This window comes from Lynx rufus, unplaced genomic scaffold (genome assembly GCF_022079265.1).
Source record: "Lynx rufus isolate CCGP_SWC_20201006 ecotype Redwood Valley unplaced genomic scaffold, mLynRuf1.p SCAF_6, whole genome shotgun sequence".
Lineage (NCBI taxonomy): Eukaryota > Metazoa > Chordata > Mammalia > Carnivora > Felidae > Lynx > Lynx rufus.
This window is the reverse complement of record NW_025814878.1, coordinates 108,238,378-108,255,193: the sequence shown is the minus strand read 5'-3', so window position 1 is coordinate 108,255,193 and position 16,816 is coordinate 108,238,378. Positions and strand designations below refer to the sequence as shown.

The following is a 16,816-nucleotide window of genomic DNA, read 5'->3' as shown; positions in this document are numbered from 1 at the left end:
TTCTATGTTTTCCTACTTGCAAATCCACCATGTGATTGTGCAGGCCATGCACTGTACAATGGTACTGTGTTCAAGAGGGTGCAATTCACATCATGAGTTTATGTATTTATCATGAAAAATGTCTGTCAGAGGGCAATGAAGCATCTTCTAACAAAATTAGCATATTATAACAATTTTCCAACAGATGGCAGGGGTGCCTTTTAATAATTCACATGAAGATGCTATCCCGAAAAAAAGCAGCCCTGTCTAGTTAGTGACCTTAACTTAGAGAAACATCGATAGCAGGCAGGCCTCATGAAAATGTAAGGGGATCCAGTCAGGGTCTTCTAAATAAATGGATATGTTTCACATGTTGTAAACATAGTTATACTGTTCATTTTAATGAAGAGACTACTCTCTAGTTCAGTGGTTTTCAACCTCCCTTTTTCCCCCCACCCCAATACACATTCTCAGAAGCTCTTTATGGTAAAGATTTGAGAAAAACAGAAGATGCACATTTTTAGGAAACATACGTAAGGGGAGTGGTCCTTCCTGCATTTAAACAATTTTAAATTGATTGATTATAAATCTAAAAGATTTCATCTGTTATAAAATAGTTGCTACATAAAATAGTTGAAACATATCCCTGGAGAAAGTTTCAGAAACATTCAATTCATTTTTGCATAGGTCTTAACCTAGGCAGAATGGGCTAAAAGTAATTGATATTTCTTATATTTAATCATTATTAAGACATTTTGAAAATTTTTTCTAGGAGCTTGAAAAATAGATCTTTTCTTTATAGTTTTATCTAACATTATATTTTTTTACTGATAATGAAGAATATAGCCAATCACATGACATTTTAGAAATTACGTTATTTTAATTCTACCTACTAAAAATACCAGGTTCTCTAGCAAATATTTAAGGAAGAAATTATACCAATTTTCTACAATCTCTTTCAGAGGACAGAAGCAGAAGAAATATTTCCTAACTCATTTTATGAGGTCAGCATTACCTAATAACAAAAATATACAAAAACATTGCAAGAAAACCATAGACTAATATAGTCTCATAAACACAGATGCAAAAATCCTCAACAAAATTTTAGCAAATCAAATCCAACAAAGTGTAAAGAGAATTATATGCCACAACCAAGTGGCATATATCCCAAGTATGTATGGTCAGTTCAACATTCAAAAGTCAATTCATGTAATCCATTATATAAAGGCTAAAAACAAAAAACCACATGATCATGTCAATAGGACAGAAAAAGTGACAAAATCCAACACCTATTTACTATAAAAACTCTCAATAAACAAGTAATAGAGGGGAACCATCTCAACTTAATAAAGACTACTCCCCCAAACCTTCAGCTAACATCTTAATTAATGGTGAGAAAGTCAAGGCATTTCCACTAAGATCAGATACAAGGCAAAGGTGTCCCTCTTACCACTGCTTTTCAATATTGTACTGGAAATCCTTGTGAATGCAATAATGCAAGAAAAGGGAATAAAGGTAAACAGATTGGGAAGAAAGACCTAAAGCTATTTCTGTTCACAGATGACATGATCATCTATGTAGAATAGTGAAAGAATTGACAAAACAACTCCTAGACTAATAAGGTTAATATACAAAAGTCAGTTGCTTTATTATACACCAGAAATGAATAAAGAGAATTTGAAATTGAAAATACAATACCATTTACATTTAGCATCTAAAAAAAATACTTAAGTACAAATCTAAAATAATGCACTCAAGATCTATATGAGGAAAACTACAAAACTTTGATGAAAGAAACCAAAGAACTAAATAAAAGAAGAGGTAGTCCATGTTCATGGATAGGAAGACTCAATATTGTCCAGATGTCAGTTCTTCCCAAATTTTCTATAGATTCAGTGCAATCCCAATAAAATCCTAGTTGTTTGTGGATATCAAAAAGGTAATTCTACAGTTTATATGGAGACACAAAGGACCCCAGATAGCAAAAATAATATTGAAGGAAAACAAAGTTGGATGACCAATATTACCTGACTTCAAGATTTACTATAAAGCTACAGTAATCAGGACAGTGTGATATTGGTAAAAGCAAAGACAAACAGATAAATGGAACAAAATAGAGAGCCCAGAAATAGACCCACATGGATATAGTAAGTTGATGTTTGGCAAAGGAGGAAAGACAATACCATGGAGCAAAAATAGTCTCTTTAACAAATGGTGCTGCAACAATTGGACATCCACATCCAAGAAAACAAAAACGAAACTAGACACAGACTTTACACCCTTCACAAAAGTAAACTCCAAATGGTTCATGTACTTAAATGTAATATACAAAACTATAAAACTGCTAGAAAATAACATAGGAGAAAACCTAGATGACCTTCGGTATGGTGATGTTTTTTTTTTATATGCAACACCAAAGGCATGATTCATGAAAGAAATAATTGATAAATTGGACTTCATTAAAATTAAAAACTTCTACATTACAAAAGATAATGTCTGAAAAAGAACTGTTATCCAAAATTTACAAAGTACTTTGAAAACTCAGCAATAAGCAAACAGAAAATCTAATTCAAAAATGGGCCAAAGACCTTAACAGATGCCTTCTCCAACAAGATATACAGATGGAAAATAAGGCATGTGAAATCATGATCCACATCTTATTTCATCAAAGAAACACAGATTAAAACGAGATACCACTACACACCTAACAGAATGGCCCAAATCTAGAACATTAATAACATCAAATGCTGGCCCTTATCAGTAATGTGCAGTGATCTCATTCACTGCCAGTGGGGATGCAGAATGGTACAGCCACTTTGGAAGACAGTTTGGCTATTTCTTATAAAATTAAACATGCTCTTACCATATGCATCATGACTGCCAATCCAGCAATCATGTTCCTTGGTATTTACTCCAAAGGGATGAAAACTTATGTTCACACAAAAACCTGCACATGGATGTTTGTAGCAGCTTTATTCATAACTGTCAAAACTTGGAAGCCACCAAAATGTCCTTTAGTAGATGAAGGGATAAATCAATTTTGGTACATCCAGACAATGGAATATAATTAAGCACTGAAAAGAAATGAGCCATCATGTCATGAAAACACATGGAGCCACCTTAAATACATATTACTAAGTGAAAGGAATCAGTAAGAAAAGGCTACATTCTGTATGATTCCAACTATATGACATTTTGGCAAAGGCAAAACTATGGAGACAGTAAAAAGGTCATTGGTTGCCAAGGGTAAGAGGCAGCAGGGGAGGGATAACTAGTCAGAGCACAGAGGATTTTTAGCGCAGTGACAATGCTCTGTATGTTATTATCATAATGGATATATGCCATTATACATTTGTCCAAACTCTCAGAACATACAATACCAAGAGTGGAACCTAAGGTAAACTATGGACTTTGGGTGATTTTGATGTGTCCATTTAAGCTCATTTTTTCTAACAAATATATCATGCTGGTGAGTGGTGGGGAAGGCTATGCATGTGTAAAGGCAGAGGTGTATGGAAATTTTCTGTGCCTTCTTCTCAATTTTGTTGTAAACTTGAAACTGCTTTTAAAAATTAAGTCTTTAAGAAAAAAAACTTGGTTTTAACTTTTTATAAAGTTGTTTTTTTTTTAACATTTATTTATTTTTGAGAGAGAGAGAGAGAGAGACAGAGCGTGAGTGGGGGAGGGGCAGAGCGAGAGGGAGACAGAATCCGAAGCAGGCTCCAGGCTCCGAGCTGTCAGCACAGAGCCTGATGTGGGGCTCGAACTCATGAACTGCAAGATCATGACCTGAGCCGAAGTCAGACGCTTAACTGACTGAGCCACCCAGGTGCCCCCGGTTTTAACTTTTTAAAAGAGACACGTGGTATACTAACAAATGAAATGCTTTATCAGAAAAAGAACAAGTCCAAATTCAAAGCTGCAAAGTACTGTGAGTGAATGTTGTGATGAATGCTTGCTATCCATATCAATGTCTTTTATTTCAGCTGGTACATATCCTCTCCTAAATCCTATTATTACTGTTTATAATTTACCCATGTTGTCAAATTGTAACATTATTAGATTTGAACTCCTATCCATTTGATTTCCCAAAGAACCTAACTAACACCCTAATGTTATTCTACTTCCATAGGTCTGCCATTTCTGAGATGCCAACACCTGTACATGATTCATTCCCTGTCTGGAAATGAGCAAGGATTAAGTCATCTAATGTAATCTAATACTGTGCTCGTGCTTTCAAATGCTATGAAAACAAATATCATCAAAAGAACTCGAGACAGAGAACTGGAAGCTGTTGGCCACTGCTGTGGAGAAGGAAGACCAAAACGAGAATTACCCATGATAGGCAAAGGCAGAATCGTGCCAGCTACAATTACTGTGTGGGAGAACCAACACTCTGCTCACAGATGGTTATATTCATTTATTTATTGGTTACTGTCATTTAACTATTTCACTAAGATTTAGAATATACATGAAACATTCTTTCATTTCTATTTTTTTTCCAAAATTGTATCCAAATATGATAAATTTTTAGATTGTTAATAACTTGATAAGGTCACTTTTCTGTATTTTATTAAACTAACCAAACTCTCCTCACCCCCAAACAATATCACTGTGCAACCACCAATAAACCAATGGCCCCCAAATCTAATGTACATAACCAGGGCTTACTGTGCTTTATTGCTTATAGGCAATCATCATTTGCACAATTGTACAAAAGATAATATTTTACGCGTCAAATTCTATGCTTGCTATTCTCCTTCTTACACCAGTACCCTTTGCTAATTTCCAATTATATTCAGCCATATATATCATGTTCCTTCTGGTGCTCCAGACTCAAATAACTCATCACTTAATAAATGTCTTCTTTGACCTAATTCCATATAGTTACTATAGAGCCACACACGAAAAAATGTGTCTTTTTCAGAGCTACCAACTTTTTTTTTGTTTCCAAAGAAGATATTTCTCCTCTCATTTTCACTAATACTTGCTTTCTCATTCAGATTGCATGGTTGTATCATCAAAATTATGTGGTCAAGTTGTCCACATTTGGGTAAATTATAGGAGTAAATAGATTTAGAGGCCATGGATTTCTAATTTTGGAAAACCATAGCACTTCCTCTGTCAGGTAAACAGATTTATACACCTCTAAGATTATGCTATTGCATTTGACCAGTTCTGAGTTTATTTATCATTATTTATTTTCATTTTAACATAAAGTTCATCATTTTTCCAACTATAAAAGTCATACACGCTTCTGTAAAAATGTTTGAAAATTCTAAAAAGTAGAGTTTTAAAAGACAAAAACAGAGTCCCATCACAAAGATAATGATAATACATTGATATATTTCTTTAAAGCTATTTTCTTATGCATATGTTGCAGATTTGTGGTATAAGTGCATGCATATTATATCCTTTAATATTAATAATATATTTTCCTCTATTTTTTAGGATGCAGGTGCAGAGAAAGAAATAAGGGATCCACATGAATTTTTTTTTCCTCCAGGTAACTAATTGCGACTCACATTGCAGGCTGACTATATGGGATCTGTCCTCCCCTTCTGTGTAAATATTAAGTTCTGATTTGTGTTCAGGGAATTATTCTAAAATACTAGACTTTCCCAGACTCCCTTGCAACTACAACTGGCCATGTAACATAATTCTGGTCAGTGACTAGTAAAGATGAAGTCAAAGGATAGAGCTTCTGGGAAAGACTCTTAAAGGGGCAGCCTCAACTAACACATGCCCTTTTCCTTATTTTTTTCTTCCAGAAATGTGGATGTGATGCTGAAGGCACGGTAGTCATTCTGCACCAGGACTAGAGTTACTGCTGAGAACGGCTCAGCTGAATGATAAAAGGAAGGCCTAGTGCATCCTGGAGCTTCCACAGCAGCTGTGGCTCCAAACTTGAGAACCCTTACGTGTGTGTGCAGGGTTGGGGCAGGGTGGGGGCAGACAGACAATTTGGTTAAGCCACTATAAATTGGTCTGTTGTCATAAGCAGTTGTTAGTTTACTAACAAAAATGTTCAATACCAGTGACTGAATAACTTCCTTTTGTCCACATTAAATAGTGGCATGGTACAGGATCTGATTCTGGTTTATCTGTTCTCACGTCTTTATCTAATTCCAAAGTGGTACAACACGATCTCATTATTAGAGTTTTACCTAATTTGAATACATGGCATCACTAGGCCTCTTTTATTTCTCTATGTTTCAGGCATTTCTTTGCTCTTCTTGGTAGTTTATGCTTTCAGATAAACTCTGGACTCCTTTCTGTTTTTTAAAGTCTTTAAGATTTTGCTCGCAATTTCACTGAACCTCTACCTATGGGAAGAACTGACCTCTTCAAGGTATTCACACTTCTCCTTCAGAACCAGATTAACAGCTCTCCATTTATCTTCAAACTTCTTTCATTTCTCACCAAAAAATGCACTGTCTTCACAAAGACCCTGAACATTTCCTGAGTGTTTTACCTTCTTTTGCTATTGTAACTGGGTTATTCCTAGGGCTTCCTTCTTAGATCAAGTCAGATATGTACTCAAAGATAATAGGTGATCAGCCAGCCTGAGTAGCATCAGTCTGATCTCTGGTTCACAGTAACTTTCACTTTGAAAAATGTCTTCAACTGTCCCAGAACTCAATCAGAAGACACAAGGTCAATTATAGTTAGCCAAACAATACATAGGCTTTGGATAAATTCCTAGTAGTACCATTGTCGGGTCATAGGGTAATTCTATTTTTAATTTTTGAGGAAACTTCATATTGTTTTCCAGAGCAACAACAGCCAAATTATGGAAAGAGCTGTAATGCCCATCAAGCAATGAATGGATAAAGAAGATGTGGTTTACATATACAATGGAATACTACTTGGTAATGAGAAAGAATGAAATCCTGCCATTTGCAACAACCTGGATGGAACTGAAGAGTATTATGCTAAATGAAATAAGTCAGTCAGAGAAAGACAGATATCATATGTTTTTACTCCTACGTGTAATTTGAGAAACTTAACAGAGGACCATGGGGGAAGGAGAAAAATTAGTTTCAAACAGAGAGGGAGGGAGGCAAACCACAAGAGACTCTTAAATACAGACAGCAAACTGAGGGTTGATGGGCTGGGAGGGAGAGGGGAAAATAGGTGATGGGTACTGAGGAGAGCACTTGTTGGGATGAGCACTGGGTGTTGTATGTAAGCGATGAATCATGGGAATCTACTCTCGAAGCCAAGAGCACACTGTATACGCTGTATGTTAGTTAATTTGACAATAAATTATATTAAAAAATAATTATAATATGTAGGCTAACTGCTATAGAAGTTTCAGAGCTGGGAGATTAATACACTACCTGCGACACTTATCATCTGGTCCAGATGAGCCCTCTAGCTTTCTAATGGAACCTCTTCCCCTCCCTCACTTAGCTTTCATTCAAAAAGTTCTTCCCCATGTGTCCTCCCTCTAGACTGACTCAGCACTACTCCCACCGGCAGCACGGCCAGATCTTAGTGCAGTCAGAACTTTGGTCTTGGCTTATGCCAATAAAATTAGGAAATCACTGAGGAAGTGGGCTATGACAGGGGATTATTGGTTGACGCGGCTCTATTCGTAAGACTACCGTAACTCTAAATGACTTGTATGCCTTTTTTGCGTGTACACACATTATTAACTGGACGGTTGACAGCAGTTGTATTTTGTAAAAGTTTCCTGAGGTGTTTCATGTGCATGCTGCATTTTCCAACAAAATGTTAAGTTGAGGATAAGCATACAGTTTAAATTCCTTATAATGCCTCAAAGAGCTCACTGAGATTTCTGGCATCTAGTAAATGCTCGGTATATATGATATTGACACTCTCAAATAATTTTAATTAATTTTTCTCTATTAGTTGAGCTGTAATAGTCAGATGTGTTTCCAAACCCCGTGTGTTCTTCAGAGTGATAGAACAGAGTGACCAAACAAGCCAAAATTATTCAACACTTTTTTAGGTAATCCTATGGTTTTGCTTTTATACTCAAAATTTAAAACAGATTGGAAAATTATCAGACTACACCAAATGAGGTTTAGATAAGGTCACGAGGATGGGGTTCCCATGATGGGATCAGTGCCCTTATAAGAAGAGAAAGAGACTAGAGCACACGCGTGTGCGCTCTCTCTCTCGCTCTCTCTCTCTCTCTCTCCACCATGTAAGGACATAACAAGAAGAAAGCTATCTATTACCCAGGAAGACAGCTCTCACCAGGAACCAAATCTGCCAGTTCCTTGATATGGGACTTCCCAGTCTCTAGAACTGTAAGAAATAAGTGTCTGCTGTTTTTTTTTTTAATTTTTTTTTTTTATTTTTTTTTTCAACGTTTATTTTATTTTTGGGACAGAGGGAGACAGAGCATGAACGGGGGAGGGGCAGAGAGAGAGGGAGACACAGAATCGGAAACAGGCTCCAGGCTCTGAGCCATCAGCCCAGAGCCCGACGCGGGGCTCGAACTCACGGACCGTGAGATCGTGACCTGGCTGAAGTCGGACGCTTAACCGACTGCGCCACCCAGGCACCCCTAAGTGTCTGCTGTTTAAGCCACCTAGTCTATGGTACATTGTTCTCGTAGCTGAGCTGACAAAGACAGCCTCCTATATAAGACATTTCAGATGTTAAGAATGATTTCTTTCAACCAGCCATTCACAGTAGGGGAAGTCAACTTGCCTTTTGAGATTACGCTAGAAGGACAGGCTTTGGGTAGAAGTGTGTCATTTTCCCTCTGCTATGGTCACTGACAATGTCCCGTTTCTCTAAGAAACACAGTTCCTGGCCAATCCATGAAGGACACAGAGTATAAGTGACCATCACTAGTCACTGGCCACTTGCTCAGATCATCCCGGAGGACAGCACCACTGCTTCTCAAGAAGTTGCCTCCCAGCTGTATCAGTAATGGAATCAGCTGAAGAAAAGACTGGAGTTCGTTTTAACTTTGAGATCTATGCTTATAGGCCCAGAATCTGTTCAAATGCTCAATGGGACCAGAAAAATAACACAAATGAAAAAAAACATAATACAACAGGTAGGAATAAGAACTGAAGGATGTATGCTTCAGCTAAAGGCACTAAATTCAAAAATTTTAAACATGAAATGTGTAGGCCAAATAAAGTAGATTTGTGGCCAACCCAAGGAGAGTCCTAGGCTTAAGTGGAAAGATTGGCTTTCAAAAGGACAGTTTCCTGGAGCTAGAGGGAAGGAGGTGAGTGGGAAGCAGGGTAGGAGGCAGCAAGTTGGGGTAATTCCTATATGGCAGCTTCGATAGTCTGTCTGAGGTGAGGATACAAGTGGTGTGGAAGAGGATTGGGGCACACAGTGTGTGACAAAAGAGACAGACATTTGATGTAACTATTGTGGGGAATGGGAGAAAAATCACTGGGTGTATGAAGACACTGCTTAGCAGGCTGAGGGCTTAGCTGAGGTTGAAGACCATAATGAGGCAGAGTTTTTCTCCAGCCTTCTCTGAACTCCCAGGTGGAAATCAGTATCCTCCCTCATGCCCTTAAAGAACCCAGGGCATCTTATCACTCACTACGTAAGTCTGAAATGATCTTTTTATGAGTCTGTTCTACTAAACTAGCCCCCTTTGAGGTACTCTCAGAGCCTTGCAGAGTGTCCGACACAAAACAGACAGAGCTGAGACGGACTCAAAGTTGTGGCTCACACAAGAGGTTCCAGAGCCCTGAAGAAGCCCAGAAACACAGTCTTCTCAGAGCTCAGATGGAATGCCAGGATACAACATGGATCTCCTGGGCAAGAGCACCAGAACCCCCAGGTCTGATGTTTGATGGACCATCTCTTGGCAGATGTGGAATCTTAGGGAAATATCACACTATCTAAGTGAACCTCAGGTTAGTCATCCATAAAGCATAGATTATGATACCTACCTCCTCAAATGAGATACTGCATTTAAAGTCCCTAGGATAGGGACCAGCACACAACAGGTGCCCATTTCCCTCATGGAGAGATTTTTTCTGGTATCTCTAAAAAGAACTTTTCCTAGGTGGATGAGGGAAGGGATTAATACAGACCACCTGCATTGGAATCACCTGGGCTGCTTATTCAAACATATTTGAATTTTCTGGAGGTGGGGGCCAACAATCTGCTTTTTTAAACAACATCTAGGTGATTCTCCTACATAGTTATATTCTCACACATAGTTAAATTTCAAGCCACTGGATTATGTATTCCAATTCTGTCCCTCCTTTTTACTCCCACTGCCACCAAGATGATCCTAATAACTTCCCACAATGCTCTGCGGTCTGACTCCCATCCATCTTTCTAGCCTGACATGCTACTGAGTGATTTTTCTTCCTAAAAGGCAGTTCCAAGCTGCTCTACCCTTGAACAAAAATCTCTGAGGGCTACACCTTCCTGCCAAATCCTGGCATTCCTACTTTTCTGTCTCAATGTTCTCACCTACTCCCTTCCTGGGGTCCAAACAGGTCTATTAACTGTCACAGAACAAGCTCAGTGCTCTTCCCTACCTTTGTTTCCACATGAAGGCCACACTCCACTGCCCCAAGTCTTACACCTTCCCTCAAGGACTATCTCATGTACCACCTTCTATGGGAATCTCTTCCATATCACTTGACCTGATGTCGTTTCTTCCTTCTTTAAGCCCTAGTCATTCTTTGTGCCTTTCTTATGATGTTTTTCATATTCTACCTTATGCTATTTTATTCTAGTTTTCCCCACTCTGCTGTGAGGTCCAGGAAAAGTAAAGACTATGTCAGTAAAGTCAGTGCCTACCTAGCACAGTATGTGGAATCAAAATGGATCTCTAAATGTTTGTTGAATAAATGAATGATTCCACATGACTAGAATGTAAGCCATGAGGGCAGACACTGCATTCATCTTTTTTTGTAACTCCTGCAACACTTAAGAGTGTTTCATATCCAGTGGGCATAGCAATTTGATGAATTAAATTTAACATCCATCTATTTGTTTTCCTTTGGCAACAAATTATTTTACAACAAAGCCAAGATTGCAATACTGGATGCTGGAGTTTACTGACTTTTTGCTAACAGTAATAACCATGACCATCTTTGGAAACTTAAATGCATTATGCATCCCTATTTAGGAATACTAAAATTACACTTAAGTAAGGTGACTATTTTCCCTATGGTTAAGACCAGTAGTTATACTGTTTTACTCCATAAGACATACTTAGATTCTAACTATATTCTCTTTATAGCATATGACATAAAGACTTTCAAAAATAGATGTTTTATTTTCATTTAAATTGCTAAATACAGAATGCATTGAATACACGTGTGTATATGCATATATATATATATACACACACAAATATATAGACAATTATTTTTTAATTAAACTTGTTTTGTGAACATTGTAGATTTGCATGCAGCTATAAGAAATAACGTACCCATTACCCAGTTTTTCCCAATGATAACGTCATGTAAAACTATATTAAAATATCACTACTAGGACACTGACATTGATAGAATCCACTGATCTTATTCAGATGTCCGAGTTGTGTGTGTGTGTGTGTTTGTGTGTGTGTGTGTTTAATTCTATGGGATTTAATCACATGAGTAGTTTTGTGTATCCACAGTCACAGTTGAGAAACAGAACAGTCCATGACCATAAGGATCTCTCACTGGCCTTGTATAACCATCCCCACTTCCCTCCCTAACTCCTGTCAACCACTCATCTGTTATCTAGTTCTATAATTTTGTCATTTAAAAAATATTATATAAATATATCATACATCATATGACCTTTTGGGATTGGCTTTTTTCACTCGGTATAATTCCCTGGAGATTCATCCAACCTGTTAAACGTATGAATAGTTCGTTCCTTTTCGCTACTGTTGTTTTGTTAACTAAAGGCCCATAGCTTCTATTAGGGTTCACTCTAGATGATATATATTCTATGAGTTTGGACAAGTGACCCACCATTATACTATCAGGTAGAATAATTTCACTGCCCAAAAAGTCCCCTGTGCTTCACCTATTCATCCCTGTATCTTTCCCCATCCCAACCACCAGCAACTAGTGCTCTTCCTACTGTATCTATAGTTCTTCCTTTTCCACAATGTCAAATACTTGGAATCATACAGTATATAGACTTTGTGTGTCTTCTGTGGCTTAATAGCGCTTTTCTTTTTATGGCCAAATAATGTTCCACTGCATGGATGTATCACAGTTTGTTCTTCTATTTGCCTAATGTAGGACATCTTGGTTGCTTCCAGCTCTTGGCAATTATGAATAAGGCTGATATATCCATTCATGGGCAGGTTTCTGTACTGACATAAGTTTTCAATTTATTTGGTTAAATACCCAGAAGTATAACTGCTGGATCCTATCCTAAGAACTATGTTTGTTTTTTAAGAAACTGACGTCATCTTTTAAAATAGCTATACCAGGGCACCTGGGTGGGTCAGTTGGTTGAGCGTCTGTCTGACTCTTAACTTCAGCTCAGATAGTGACCCCAGGGCCATGGGATTGAGTCCTGCATCAAGTTCTGCGTGGAGTGTAGAGCCTGCTCAGTGGAGTGTAAAGCCTGCTCGAGGTTCTCTCCCTCTCCCTCTGCCCTTCCCTCACTTGGGCATGCATGCGCACGCTCTCTCTCAAATAAATAAATAAATAAATAAATAAATAAATAAATAAAATGTAGCATATTGCATTTCCTCCAGCAATGAATGAGCATTCCAGCTGCTCTACATTCTTGTCAGCATTTGGTATTGCCAGTTTTTTAGGTTTTTGCCATTCTAGTAGGTACATAGTAGTTTTAATTAGCAATTCCCAAATGACAGATGATGTGGAGCATCTTCTCAGATGCTTAGCTTCTTTGGTAAGCTGTCTGTTCAGAGCTTTTTCTCATTTCTTCATTGGCTTGTTAGTTTTCTTGTTGCTGAGTTTTAAGAGCTCTTTGTATATTTTAGATGTAAGTCCTTTATCAGATATGTGTTTGGTAAATATTTGCTCCCAGTCTCTGGGTTGTCTTTTTATTCTCTTGACAGTGTCTTTCAGAGAGCAGAAGTTTTTAATTTTAATGAATCTCAACGCATCTATTTCTTCTTTCACAGATCATGCTTTTAATGTTGTATCTAAAAACTCCTTGCCAAATGACTACAGCAACTTTTGAGAGAAGCAATTGACTTTAGTCCAATCCCCTGACATTATATATACAAAGTCCACAGGCAGTCTATAGGCAAATGCTTCAGTAACAGCAGAGTTGGAACTCATTAGAGTGTAAAAAACAAGGATCAGAAAAGACAGAGTGCCCCATGAGAAGAACGTCCAGCAGGTGATTTGGAGGAAGCTGTGTTGCTCAGTAGTAAGAAACCTGTTACTGATGGCTATTGTTGTGCAACATCAAATTGACCTTGAATTTGATTAGACATGGTTATGCCACGTATAAGAATGTCAAAGGGCTACAATGTGTATCTTGCCATTGTCCCTCAAATGGATGACCACAAGAGAGAACCAAAGTCAACAGACAGTTTGCCTATTATTTTTGGATCACAGTCAGAGTATTTGGGACATTCCAGCTCACAACAATGAAGCAGTCAATCAGATGGATAAGATTGTGGGGTTAGAGCTCGTCCCAGTTCAAGAGTGTATGAAACCAGATTAACAGTACATACTCTTAATCTAATCCAGGTACAGCAAAAGTCACATTCTATTATAAAGAATTACTTGATAATCTTAGTAAAAGGCAAACTCTCTAAAATCCCCAGAAAACCAGCAGACTCAATACCAGTCAAATCCCATCATCCCCACACCAAAAGACTATGCTGTTCTTGAACTGTTTTGGAATTCAATTGTACTGAATATATTTGAAGTAAATAAACTATACTCCTGGGATATGGGAGTCTTCTTTCATAATGAGAATCTTTTCATTTTTATTTTAATGGATTTGTTTTCATGTAATTATATTCCAAAATGTAAGAAGAACATCTTTCTGTCCACTTTTGTATGGGGGAGGGCAGTAGTTCACTGAAAACATCTGTTTTGTAATTGAGGTCACTTCTGACTTGAGTCAGTGAACTCATTCTCCAACAAGAGGATGAAGCTACCAAAGAAGAGCAGTAGTTTAAGGTAGAAAGCTAGTGACATCTACCGAGACAATCTGATCGACCTTGAGATCCACCACTAAATGCCAGGCATATCAGGAAACACAGAGACACAGAGTGAATTAAAGCATTGTCCTTGCTTTCAAGAGGCAGAAGGCTCCTTTCTAGGAGGAAAATACAAGATATCTACATCACTTCTTATTTTTTTGTGAAGGGGAAAAGAGTCACCAAAGAAGTCCTATTCTGTGAGGTCGCCAATCTTTGACCTCCAAAAGGCTGTTAAATATTATATAACCCAATGCCCACATTTTATAGACCATGAGAAACCCAGAAAAGTGAAAAAATGTATCTAAGATTGAGGGGTTGGGACTAGAACCCAAATGTCCTGACTTGTAATCAAGTGCTCTTGACTATATATTACACTGCCTCTCTTAGAAGTCAACGACTTTTCTCATTCCTAGTTCTCATAGTCAGGTTGCACCCAATTATGTCCATTAGACTCTGATTCACAGAGCTCATGCTGTTGTTCCTTTATATTTTCATCTTCAAAAATTCTACTTTATAGTTTCAATTTAACAGATAATTTTTTTAAATCTTAAGAACTTACTTTGGCCTAGTGGTAGAGAGACTACCAACTCAGGTAAGGCATACTTCCTACCTCTGAGGAAGTTATTGAAAACATCTAGTAAGGTACTCTTAGCCACCAAAGTTATGTATATGAAACTCAATACCATCACCAATCAAGTTTTCTAACAGAAATCACCTTTTTAGTCAATGACTCCAATTCTCTGGGCCCCATGGTAAAATCCTGAAGCTATTTTTGCTACTCTGGCATGAAAGTGAGAGTATGTAGTTTCCAATTTTTTTTTAATGTTTATTTATTTTGTGGGTGTATGTGTGTGTGAGAGAGAGACAGAGAGAGAGAGAGAGAGAGAGAGAGAGAGAGAGAATCTGAACTAGGCTCCAGGCTCTAAGCTGTCCGCACAGAACCCAACACAGGGCTCAAACTCACCAACAGTGAGATCATGACTTGAGCCAAAGTCGGATGCTCAATTGAGTGAGCCACCCAGATGCCCTTGTGGTTTTTAATTCTTGCTCTACAATTAACAGATTAGTTTTGACACCCTGGAAAAGTCATACCTCTCTGAGTTTACTCTTCTCAATCAGTAAAATACAGAGAACCAACCTGCTGTAATTCACCTTTGTTTCAAATCCAATCAAATCCAAGGTGAGAGGCATAATCAATTTATTTGATTTCTATCTAACTAGCTAGCTAGTTATCATCTATTTATTTTTTTTATGCGTATCTCTCAAACTTCTTTCTCTTCCTCCATGTTTGTCATATCCAAGACTTTCATTTCTGGAATATTGCTAAGCAGGTTTCAAGTTCTTCAGTGTAGATATGACTTGTTAAAAGCAATTTTAATCTGGATTTAGCCTAGAGGTACACAGGTTAGACTGGAGGCTAGAAAATTAATTTAAAAGCCTATTAGAGTAATAATCAATCTCACAGCAAAAGCCCACCATTCAAGTACCTCAAAAGCCGGCTTCTGTTAGCCTTTCTGCGTTTATCTCACATGACTCCTCAACACATGGCCTTTCTGACTACATCTTCATATTTTTAATGTTGCTGTTTCTAACCTTCCTCTGAGGAACATTTTACCTCTCTGTAAACTTAATTCCAATAGTTTCCTTAAGACCAATTTCTTCCATGGAGTCAGATCTTTCCTTTCTCTTCTTATATTCTTTAATTAACATATTTAGAAACCAACAATAATCCCCTTTCCTAACTCCCTCTAATGAATACAATTGGCATAAAAGAGATACATAAAAACTCCCTGTCAATATTAAAGGAAGAATACATACAAAGATGATGTAAAGAGTATAATTTATTTTCTTTATTATTTCCTTATTTCTTTTGCAAACCAGAACAAGCCAGCAATTGGTTGTTGATCTTTGTGGTAGAGGATTAATATGTGTTTTTAAATTGCTTTAGAATATTAAGAAAATTAAAATACATTTTCTTGGCTGTACCAACTTTTTAAATTTATTTTATTTATTTTTATTATTCATTTATTTATTTTTGAGAGAGAGAGAGACAGAGAGAGAAGGGGAGGGGCAGAGAGAGGGGGACAGAGAATCCCAAGCAGGCTCTGCATTGTCAGCACAGAGCCTGATGCAGGGGTTGATCTCATGAACCATGAGATCATGACCTGAGCCAAAATCACAAGTCGGAGGTTTAGCCAACTGAACCACCCAGGCATCCCTACCAACTTCTGATATATGAAGATGTCTGGACAAAAGGATATGAAATATTATCAATTAATATGTAATTCAGGCAGATATTCAAATAAGCAGTGAGTAATAAACGCTGGCAGGGTAACTTACTCAGTAGGTAAGCTCTGAAGACTCTGTCTATATTTCAGTCATGCAGCAATCAGTGCCAATCTGACCAAATGATTTTCAGTGTCAGTCTTACAATAGAGAAGCAACGGGGAAAACAAAGTTTTATTTTCTCTCTTTCAGTCTCTCATTGCTGCTTGAGCCCTAATTTGAACTCCCTCTTCAGACAAAGGCCACAAATGAAGGAGGAAAGGGTCTGACTCCGCAGAGGTAAAGCAGTACCAGCATATCCCACTAGTCCACTCTACCCCGGGTCCGAGAACATTCAGTGCACTCTCTTGTACCAACTCCAAAAGAGATATTCCCAAGAAATGGGTTTCAAGCAATTTTAGTTCCCATCATTGCTGTCTATTTGTCATAACTGAAAAAAAA

At 37.6% G+C, this 16,816-nt stretch overlaps 1 protein-coding gene across 1 annotated transcript in view; it reads right to left on the bottom strand.

The window, feature by feature from the left end:
• The window catches only part of KIF6 (kinesin family member 6), a 380,232-nt gene that overhangs the window by 278,240 nt on the left and 85,176 nt on the right, over window positions 1-16,816 (bottom strand). The gene's annotated exons all lie outside the window — the stretch shown is intronic.